Source organism: Salvelinus sp. IW2-2015, linkage group LG4q.1:29 (genome assembly GCF_002910315.2).
Source record: "Salvelinus sp. IW2-2015 linkage group LG4q.1:29, ASM291031v2, whole genome shotgun sequence".
NCBI classification, from domain to species: Eukaryota; Metazoa; Chordata; class Actinopteri; order Salmoniformes; family Salmonidae; genus Salvelinus; species Salvelinus sp. IW2-2015.
The window spans coordinates 84,334,298-84,346,424 of record NC_036842.1 but is presented as its reverse complement, the minus strand read 5'-3'; the positions used below and the strand labels follow the sequence as shown (position 1 = coordinate 84,346,424).

General features: G+C 43.5%; 1 pseudogene; it reads left to right on the top strand.

Moving 5' to 3' along the window:
• Positions 1–12,127, top strand: part of LOC111961041 (L-lactate dehydrogenase B chain-like) — a 31,186-nt pseudogene extending 19,059 nt beyond the window's left edge.

Genomic DNA, 12,127 nt, shown 5'->3' with positions numbered 1-12,127 from the left:
GATCAGCACGAGACTTCACATCAACTCCATCACACCATCTTAAAAACTTTTACTGCAGTGGGCTAAATCAGGGTCACATAGAGCGCTTCTTGGTAGTCTTAAACAAATCTACTTTGAAACAAAAGTATACACCTCACACACATGGCTTTAAAAAAGAAGACACCTGTACCATGTCAGATAAAGAGTAGAAATGTATTTTATTTTGAGTTTGACCCCAATATTACACTTTATATACATCACAGAAGACTGAAATATAACAAAATCTTTGACATAGAAATAACGGATTTTCAGCTTAATTTTTTCAAAACGATTTTAACGATTTTAATACCATTCCACCGATAAGGCCACCAGGTCATTTGACTGCATGAGAGGGCTACCCTTCCTTTCCAAAGCTTGCCGAATGAAACAAAATAATCATGAATAGACATGTGCCAAGGTTAGAACACACAAAGACAAACAAATGCTAAATGGGAGACTTTATGACAACTTTCAACCACTCAATAACATTGCTATGAAATGTTTGCTTTGTTGGAAAAGTGCCAATAAGACTGCGTTTACACAGGCAGACACATTCTGATCTTTTGCCCAGTTATTAGTAAAAGAGCTGATCTGATTTGTCAAAAGGACAATTAGTGGAAAAATATCTCAGAATGGGATGCCTGTGGAAACACAGTTGGAGCATAGGTGGGCTGTGAAAACAATTGCCTAATTTGACTAACTTAACAAAATTACAAATAATCTAGTCAGAACAACAATCGAGCTTCAGTAGGGGCAGCAGGTAGCCTGGTGGGTAGGAGCGTTGGGCCAGTAACCTGTAGTTCTGCCCCTAAGCAAGGCAGTTAACCCACTGTTCCCTTGACGCAGATGACGTGGATGTCGATTAAGGCAGCCCCCCGCACCTCTCTGATTCAGAGGGGTTGGGTTAAATGCGGAAGACACATTTCAGTTGAAGACATTCGGTTGTACAACTGACTAGGTATCCCCCTTTACAGTAGTACTCACTGTAGCATTGTAAGTAGCCAATGTCATACCAGATGGATTACTAATATGGTAATCAACATGGTGCATTGTAGGAATTATTGGTCTAAAAGATGTTAGAGCAGGTTAGGAGGACATTCATTAATGATACTACCATCACAATCAGAGATGATTCAAATCACTGCTCCCGAACCTATCAATAATTCAGTAAGGGGAAAAACCAAAGCATCAAGTCACAGAAAACTACTCTTTTGGCTATTGAAGGATAATGATGAGTTCACAAGCAGCCTTCTTTTACCTGTACCTCTCAAGAACCCAGGAACACTGAATCATAGAAATCACAGGTCTGAACAAATAGAACATTTAATCATCCCAAGATTAAATAGACATCTGATGACAAACGAGGGTGGGCTAAATGAGGGCCAACAATGAGGCAAGAGTACAAGGCAATCAGGCTGCCATAAGGCGTGAGAGAGGGGGCTGACATGATAAGACCCAACACTGAGCTTTACATTGTTCAAAGGGAGACTTTCACTTGGGGAGTCATTGAAAGCGATCGCACGTACTTATCAAGGCAAATTACCTAATCTCTACGACAGCCCCACAGTTCAATGTAGAAGCTTCACCAAAGCCAAAGCATGACCATTATATGCTGCCCCAGCTGCCAGCCATCGGGGGTGGGGGGACAACCTAGCTACCGTAGAGAACCCTCATAACATCCTGGTATGAAGCCTGAACAGATGGGGGACGGGATCCCCATTAACTCTCTCATAATAGATACATAATCTACCTAACTCTGCATGCATATTGAATCTAGCCAAGAATAAACATACTTTTGTTACTGTCATTTTCACCACCGGCATTATGCATAATTTATATTCGTACATACCATTTTTAAAGTTGTCCAACAGATTACAATAAAACTTACTTTTACCATTATGCAGTACATTTTGTTCTGTTCAGTTTCAAAGTTCAAACCATTCAGAAACTGCTGTGACTTGTACACAGAATTAAACTGCAGCCACTGATTTGATCAACCACACCAGCAGGATAACACTCATATAACAGTAATGTAAAAACATTTTGGGGTGAATCAAACAGATGTTCCCCTCAAGCTCCTGTTTGTGACATTATTACCACTGTGAAGCAGTGGTCATAATTGTAAAGAGGTCATTAGCGGACAGACAGAGAGACAGACAGCGATGGGCTCCATTTACCTTTTTCTGCTCATCCAGTGCATGTGTCACAGGTTTCCTCCTCTGGTGATGGTGCTGATGCTGGCTCCCCTCAGCTCCCAGTTCCATAGCAGGCTGAATGGCAGATACCCTCTCTCTTCCCTGCTCAGTCCCAACTCCACAATATCCACAACCCAATAATCCCCGAGGGGAAGGGAAATCCCAGATACTTCACATGTGATATCCTACTTCCTTCCCAGGTTGTCAATACGGATACATCACTTCTCCAAAGGAATGATCACATCCGATACCTCCCAAAGGATTCTGGGGCTCTGGCGGAGATAAGGTCAACAATAGTTCTGCTTCTTCAATCTCAACCCAGAGGGAATGGGCCACAGGACTGACCGGAGAGACTGGGTCCCAGGGGCTGCTGGTCTCTGAATCATGGTGGTTAGTTAGGGATGCAGCCTGCAGCAACGATGCACTGCCTTCATTGGAAGTAATATGATTTATCACAGTGATAATGAAATCTGATAAGCATGGTTCAGTCCAAGGGGGTCCAAGAGTCCCATCACGCTTGATCTGAGCGAAGAGCTTGAGTTACTCACCATGTACCCAGATACTCACTATATCAAGTTAGGACACACCTACTCAAAGGTTTTTCTTTATTTTCACTATTTTCTACATTGTAGAATAATAGTGAAGACATAAAAACTATGAAATAACACATATAGAACCATGTAGTAACCAAAAAAGTGACATTGAATGCTTTTCCAACAGTATTGAAGGAGTTCCCAAATATGCTGAGCACTTGTTGGCTGCTTTTCCTTCACTCTGCAGTCCAACTCATCCCAAACCATCTCAATTGGGTTGAGGTTGGGTGATTGTTGGGGCCAGGTCATCTGATGCAGCACTCAATCACTCTCCTTCTTGGTCAAATAGCCCTTACACAGCCTGGAGGTGTGTTGGGTCATTGTCCTGTTGTAAAACAAATGATAGTCCCACTAACAGCAAACCAGATGGGATGGTGTATCACTGCATAATGCTGTGGTAGCCATGCTGGTTAAGTGTGCCTTGAATTTGAAATAAATCACCAACAGTGTCACCAGCAAAGCACCCACAAACCATCACACCTCCTCCTCCATGCTTCACGGTGGGAACCACACACGTGGAGATCATCCGTTCACCTACTCTGCGTGTAATGGAGTGCGTAACTAACTGGCTGCAGGGAAGTCAGGCGCAGGAGAGCAGAAATGGGTAGCAAACGGAGCCCTTTATTGAGGCGAACAAAACACAGCACTCAGAAAACTAAACACAATACCCCGGCGCAAACCAGCCTGGAGTACACATACATTTACATATAACAATTCCACACACAGACATGGGGGGAAACAGAGGGTTATATGCAAGACGAGTAATGAGGGAATGCAAACCAGGTGTGCGGGAAAACAAGACAAAACAAATGGAAAATTAAAGGTGGAACGGCGATGGCTAGAAGACCGGTGACATCGACCGCCGAACGCCGCCCGAACAAGGAGAGGGACCGACCTCGGCGGAAGTCGTGACACTGCGTCTCTCAAAACAGAGGTTGGAACCAAAAATCTCAGATTTTGATTCATTAGACCAAAGCTCAGATTTGCTCATGTTTCTTGGTCCAAGCAAGTCTCGTCTTCTCATTGGTGTCCTTTAGTAGTGGTTTCTTTGCAGCAATTCGAAGGACTGATTCTTGCAGTCTCCTCTGAACAGTTGATGTTGAGATGTGTCTGTTACTTGAACTCTGTGAAGCAATTATTTGGGCAATTTCTCAGGCTGGTCTCTCGAATGAACTTATCCTCTGCAGCAGAGGTAACTCTGGGTCTTCCTTTCCCGTGGCAGTCGTCATGAGAGCCAGTTTCATCATAGCGCTTGATGGTTTTGGAGATTACACTTGAAGAAACTTTCAAAGTTATTGAAATTTTCCTGTTTAACTGACCTTCATGTCGTTTAGTAATGATGGACTGTCATTTCTCTTTGCTTATTTGAGCTGTTCTTGCCATAATATGGACTTGGTCTTTTACCAAATAGGGCTATCTTCTGTATACCACCCCTACCTTGTCACAACACAACTGATTGGCTCAAATGCATTAAAAAGGAAAGAAATTCCACAAATGATCTTTTAACAAGGCACACCTGTTAATTGAAATGCATTCCAGGTGACTACCTCATGAAACTGGTTGAGAGAATGCCAAGAGTGTGCAAAGCTTCATCAAGGTAAAGTGTGGCTACTTTGAAGAATCTCAAATATAAAATATATTTTGATTTGTTTAACACTTTTTTGGTTACTACATGTTTCCATATGTGTTATTTAATAGTTTAGACATACATTTCTACAATGTAGAAAATAGTAAAAATGAAGAAAAACCCTTTAATGAGTATGTGTGTCTGAATATATATATATATATACAAGGTTGCATTAAATTGATACATCATCGTCGTCATCATTCTCATTATGATCGTTTGGGAACACCGATGATTTTTAAAACTCCACTTTAAAACTATCACTGTCACTTAACTAAAGAAACCCAAATAGGCTACATACTACAGTAGTTATAAACGTATTTCAAGTTTAACCATTAGACTTAGCCTACAATATAAATATAGAATGTGACTGACTGAAACCGCGATGTAAAAAATACAAAATAAAACATTCTACGAATGCATCAAAATTAGCTTAGTCCATCCAACATGATATCATATCACTGTATGGGGGGGAAAAATCGTGAAATATAAAATACTCACCCAAATAAAATATATATTTTTTGCAGAATATCCATGCACATATAGGCTACAAATTGGTTACTCCGTGTGCACACCGTACACCAGCACAGACCACACTTTCCATTCCCATCCCCACAGACAGCGCTTCTTTTCAATAGTTTTTTTTGACACTGCTTTCTTGTCCCAGTGTTAAAGCTCGTTCCCATTGAAACTTTTAGGAATGAATTTTCTGCCATCTAGTGGGAAAAAATGGAACATCGGTTATTAGTCATTCCACCCATGATCGCAAGAGCATCGAACTTCACGAGGCTACAATAACATGAAAAGGCTCCACTTTTCGGATTTATACATCGTTGAACTTTTCATCTATTAAAATTAGAGGTAGGTTATAATATCATCCAATAAACTGGTGACAGTCAGTCAGTCCATTTAGTGATATACAGTATAGTTGCATTGTATTCACCTGGTTATTGCAGCCAAACGCTGTATAGAAAAAGCATTACATGTTGTGTTGTCCCTATTCTATCCACTATATCAAAAGCAGATGCCATGTTTACTGTCAGAGAGAAACAACATCAGTCCTAGACCAGGAGGTGGAAACACCAAAGTGACCATCTTGGGTGTGGGTAATGTCAGTATGGCATTTTCCCTCAGTATCTTACAGTAGGTGAGTCCCACTGTGCATATCACAGAGCGAACAACAAAGACTTTAGATTTTTATTCTGAGCTTGTATACAGTGCCACACCATTCCAACAAATACATTTAATTGGAGTTAACAATTCCTATGAATACTGATGATAAACAGTCTAGTATAGCTTCTCACTTACCCCGTCACTTGCTGTGAAGGGTGTGGCTGATGAAGTGGTGGATGCTATAGAGGACTGCATGGACATGCAGCAAGCCAGCCTCTTCCTGAAGACCTCCAAGATCACAGCCGCCAGAGGTCAGCTATAGCCTGGCTCAGTGCCCGTGTGTGTGTGTGTGGTGTGTGTGTGTGTGTGTGTGTGTGTGTGTGTGTGTGTGTGTGTGTGTGTGTGTGTGTGTGTGTGTGTGTGTGTGTGTGTGTTTGGTGTGTGTGTGTGTGTGGTGTGTTGGTGTTGTTTGGGTGGTGTGTGTGTGTGTGTGTGTGTGTGTGTGGTGTGGTGTGTGTGTGTGTGTGGTTGTGTGTGTGTGTGTGTTGTGTTGTGTGTGTGTGTGTGTGTTGTGTGTGTGTGTGTGCTTGCATGTACGTGTGCTGACTCCTTTAAAATAATACAGTGCTATAGCAGAACGATGACTGCTTTTTGTATTTCAAACTCTTGTGGGAAAATGTGTCCAATGTGACTATGAAATCCCTAGATGTAAAAATGTGGAGTTTGGGATATTTTCCCACTTTGTTGTAACATATTGTAATATATCATGCTCTGTTCCTCTTAGACTACTCAGACACAGCCAACTCCAAGCTGTGCGTCATCACTGCAGGCACGCGTCAGAGGAAGGGGGAGAGTCGTCTGGATCTGGTCCAGAGGAACATTTAGGTGATGAAGCAGATCATCCCTCCATTGGCCCAGCACAGCCCTGACGCCATCCTCCTGGTCATATAAACCCCTAGTAACTCACTACACCATGTCCACTTCTTATATTCGTATAGGGAGAAGTGAGTAGGATATTATCAGACTGATGAGAAGAGTCAAGTCAAACTTAGTTACATGACTCATTTTCCCTAAGTAAAGGTTTCTTCCTAGCGAGGATAAACCCTGTCCAATAGTAATTGAGGATGTATTTATTTGTTTATAACCCTGGCTGGTGGCTAACCCGATGGTACTGAACTCTGTGGCACTCTGGTGGATGTGCTGACCTATGTGGCATGGAGGCTGAGTGGTTTCCCTCAGAACAGGGTCAGCGGAACCAATCTGGACTCAAGGCGGTTCCCCTACTTGACGGGAGAGAGACTGCAGATCCACCCTAGCAGTGTCCACGGACACATCATAGGAGAGCACGGGGACTCCAGTGGTGAGACACTACCCTGTATTAGGTCCAAAACAGCATCACAATCAATCCATACAAAAATATGCATCACCAGAGAGCTGGAGGCTGGGCAGGATTCAGAGGGCTGGGCAGATGTTTGGCAACTCCATTACCCGCAGTATTAGACTTAAAATGAATCATCCAGCGATCATGCACTGTTTACCAGGGGGCAGAGCTACCGACGTTAAGGATAATCTGAAGATGATGCTGGCTAAAGCTAAAACTGGCGAGTGTAGAGAGTATAGGGATATGTTATCCACGTCGACACCAACGATGTTAGGATGAAAGAGTCTGAGGTCACCAAGCGCAACATAGCTTCAGCATGTAAATCAGCTAGAAAGATGTGTCGGCATCGAGTAATTATCTCTGGCCCCCTCCCAGTTAGGGGGAGTGATGAGCTCTACAGCAGTCACACAACTCAATCGCTGGTTGAAAACTGTTTTCTGCCCCTCCTAAAAGATAGAATTTGTAGATAATTGGCTCTCTTTCTGGGACTCACCCACAAACAGGACCAAGCCTGGCCTGTTGAGGAGTGACAGACTCCATCCTAGCTGGAAGGGGGCTCTCATCTTATCTACGAACATAGACAGGGCTCTAACTCCCCTAGCTCCACAATGAGATAGGGTGCAGGCCAGGCAGCAAGCTGTTAGCCAGCCTGCCAGCTTAGTGGAGTCTGCCACTAGCACAGTCAGTGTAGTCAGCTCAGCTATCCCCATTGAGACCGTGTCTGTGCCACGACCTAGGTTGAGCAAAACTAAACATGACGGTGTTCGCCTTAGCAATCTCACTGGAATAAAGACCTCATCCATTCCTGCCATTATTGAAAGAGATTGTGATACCTCACATCTCAAAATAGGGTACTACTTAATGTTAGATCCCTCACTTTCAAGGCAGTTATAGTCAATGAACTAATCACTGATCATAATCTTGATGTGATTGGCCTGACTGAAACATGGCTTAAGCCTGATGAATTTACTGTGTTAAATGAGGCCTCGCCTCCTGGTTACACTAGTGACCATATCCCCCGTGCATCCCGCAAAGGCGGAGGTGTTGCTAACATTTATGATAGCAAATTTCAATTTACAAAAACCCCCAGACGTTTTCGTCTTTTGAGCTTCTAGTCATGAAATCTATGCAGCCTACTCAATCACTTTTTATAGCTACTGTTTACAGGCCTCCTGGGCCATATACAGCGTTCCTCACTGAGTTCCCTGAATTCCTATCGGACCTTGTAGTCATGGCAGATAATATTCAAATTTTTGGTGACTTTAATATTCACATGGAAAAGTCCACAGACCCACTCCAAAAGGCTTTCGGAGCCATCATCGACACAGTGGGTTTTGTCCAACATGTCTCCAGACCTACTCACTGCCACAGTCATACTCTGGACCTAGTTTTGTCCCATGGAATAAATGTTGTAGATCTTAATGTTTTTCCTCATAATCCTGGACTATCGGACCACCATTTTATTACGTTTGCAATCGCAACAAATAATCTGCTCAGACCCCAACCAAGGATGATCAAAAGTCATGCTATATATTCTCGGACAACCCAAAGATTCCTAGCTGCCCTTCCGACTCCCTCCGCCTACCCAAGGACGTCAGAGTACAAAAATCAGTTAACCACCTAACTGAGGAACTKKATTTTTTTATTTTATTTTTACCCCCTTTTCTCCCCAATTTTRGTGGTATCCAATCGCTAGTAYTTACTATCTTGTCTCATTGCTACAACTCCCGTACGGYCTTGGGAGAGACAAAGGTTGAAAGCCATGCGTCCTCCGAAGCACAACCCAACCAAGCCGCACTGCTTCTTAACACAGCGCGCCTCCAACCCGGAAGCCAGCCGCACCAATGTGTCGGGTTGTGCTTGATCATCCTATTTTTCCAAATTAATTGAGAAAAATAAGAACAATCCAAAATGTATTTTTGATACTGTCGCAAAGCTACCTAAAAAGCAGCATTCCCCAAGAGAGGATGGCTTTCACTTCAGCAGTGATACATTCATGAACTTCTTTGAGGAAAAGATCATGATCATTAGAAAACAAATTATGGACTCCTCTTTAAATATGTGTATTCCTCCAAAGCTCAGTTGTCCTGAGTCTGCAGAACTCTAGGACCTAGGATCAAGGGAGACACTCAAGTTTTTTAGTACTATATCTCTTGGCACATTGATGAAAATAATCATGGCCTCTAAACCTTCAAACTGCATACTGGACCCTATTCCAACTAAACTACTGAAAAAGCTGCTTCCTGTGCTTGGCCCTCCTATGTTGATCATAATAACTGTCTCTCTATCCACCGGATGTGTACCAAACTCACTAAAAGTGGCAGTAATAAAGCCTCTCTTGAAAAAGCCGAACCTTGACCCAGAAAATAAAAACTATCGGCCTATATAGAATCTCCCATTCCTCTCAAACATTTTTGAAAAAGCTGCCTTCCTGAAGACAAACAATGTATACGAAACGCTTCAGTCTGGTTTTAGACCCCATCATAGCACTGAGACTGCACTTGTGAAGGTGGTAAATTACCTTTCAATGGCGTCAGACCGAGGCTCTGCATCTGTCCTCGTGCTCCTAGACCTTAGTGCTGCTTTTGATTCCATCGATCACCACATTCTTTTGGAGAGATTGGAAACCCAAATTGGTCCAACAAGTTCTGGCCTGGTTTAGATCTTAACTGTCGGAAAGATATCAGTTTGTCTCTGTGGATGTTTTGTCCTCTGACAAATCAACTGTAAATTTCGGTGTTCCTCAAGGTTCCGTTTTGGGACCACTATTGTTTTCACTATATATTTTACCTCTTGGTGATGTCATTCGGAAACATAATGTTAACTTTCACTGCTATGCGGATGANAATGTTAACTTTCACTGCTATGRGGATGACACACAGCTGTACATTTCAATGAAACATGGTGAAGCCCCAAAATTGCCCTCGCTAGAAGCCTGTGTTTCAGACATAAGGAAGTGGATGGCTGCAAATGTTCTACAAAACAGAGATGCTTGTTCTAGGTCCCAAGAAACAAAGAGATCTTCGGTTGAATCTGACAATTAATGTTGATGGTTGTACAGTCGTCTCAAATAAAACTGTGAAGGACCTCGGCGTTACTCTGGACCCTGATCTCTCTTTTGACGAACATATCAAGACTGTTTCAAGGACAGCTTTTTTCCATCTACGTAACGTTGCAAAAATCTGAAACGTTCTGTCCAAAAATGATGCAGAAAAATTAATCCATGCTTTTGTCACTTCTAGGTTAGACTACTGCAATGTTCTACTTTCCGGCTACCCGGATAAAGCACTAAATAAACTTCAGTTAGTGCTAAACACGGCTGCTAGAATCTTGACTAGAACCAAAAAATGTGATCATATTACTCCAGTGCTAGCCTCTCTACACTGGCTTCCTGTTAAGGCAAGAGCTGATTTCAAGGTTTTACTGCTAACCTACAAAGCATTACATGGGCTTGCTCCTACCTATCTTTCCGATTTGGTCCTGCCGTACATACCTACACGTACGCTATGGTCACAAGACGCAGGCCTCCTTACTGTCCCTAGAATTTCTAAGCAAACAGTTGGAGGCCTGGCTTTCTCCTATAGAGCTACATTTTAATGGAATGGTCTGCCTACCCATGTGAGAGACGCAGACTCGGTCTCAACCATTAAGTCTTTATTGAAGACTCATCTCTTCAGTAGGTCCTATGTGTAGTGTGAGTGTAGTCTGGCCCAAGAGTGTGAAGGTGAACGGAAAGGCACTGGAGCAATGAACCGCCCTTGCTGTCTCTGCCTTGCCGGTTCCCCTCTCTCCACTGGAATTCTCTGCCTCTAACCCTATTACAGGGGCTGAGTCACTGGCTTACTGGTGCTCTTCCATGCCGTCCCTAGGAGGGGTGCATCACTTGAGTGGGTTGAGTCACTGATGTGATCTTCCTGTCCGGGTTGGCACCCCCCTTGGGTTGTGCCGTGGCGGAGATCTTTGTGGGCTATACTCCGGCCTTGTCTCAGGATGGTAAGTTGGTGGTTGAAGATATCCCTCTAGTGATGTGGGTGCTGTGCTTGGCAAAGTGGGTGGGGTTATATRCTGCCTGTTTGGCCCTGTCTGTCCGGGGGTATCGTCAGACGGGGTAACAGTGTCTCCCGACCCCTCCTGTCTCAGCCTCCAGTATTTATGCTGCAGTAGTTTATGTGTTGGGGGGCTAGGGTCAGTCTGTTATATCTGGAGTATTTCTCCRGTCTTATCCAGTGTCCTGTGTGAATTTAAGTATGCTCTTTCTAATTCTCTCTCTTTCTCTCTTTCTTTCTCTCTTTCTTTCTTTCTTTCTCTCTCTCGGAGGACCTGAGCCCTAGGACCATGTCTCGGGACTACCTGGCCTGATGACTCCTTGCTGTCCCCAGTCCACCTGGCCATGCAGCTGCTCCAGTTTCAACTGTTCTGCCTGTGGCTATGGAACCCTGACCTGTTCACCGGACGTGCTACCCTTCCCAGAACTGCTGTTTTCAACTCTCTAGATACCGCAGGAGCAGTAGAGATACTCTGAATGATCGGCTATGAAAAGCCAACTGACATTTACTCCTGAGGTGCTGACCTGTTGCTCCCTCGACAACCACTGTGATTATTATTATTTGACTCTGCTGGTAATCTATGAACATTTGAGCATCTTGGCCATGTTCTATTATAATCTCCACCCGGCACAGCCAGAAGAGGACTGGCCACCCCTCATAGCCTGGTTCCTCTCTAGGTTTCTTCCTAGGTTCTGGCCTTTCTAGGGAGAGGATCAGCATTGTCCTTGTCACAAGTTAATGTGTATCACCAAATAATCTCTAGAAACATGGGCATAGATTACAGTTAGAGCAAGTCAGTATTATCTTGAGTATGTATACACACACAGTAATATGGGACTCTAAAGTAGTGTAAAATGTTTCTTCAGTGCTTATGAGGTGATTCGGCTGAAGGAGCACACCCCCTGGGTCATTGGTCTGAGTGTCTCCAGCCTAGCACAGGTCATACTGAAGAACCTCAGCACCATTCACCCTGTGTCCACCCTCGTCAAGGTGGGTAGATCTGCAAAGAGCATACAGAAAAATATTACCGTGTTAATCTTTTTTACGTTGTGTGTATTGTGATTACCGGTATGTATTTTCTGTACAGTATGTGTGTTCATGTTTCCCAGGGCATGTGTGGGATAGAGGAGGAGGAAGTGTACTCACCCAGCCCCTGA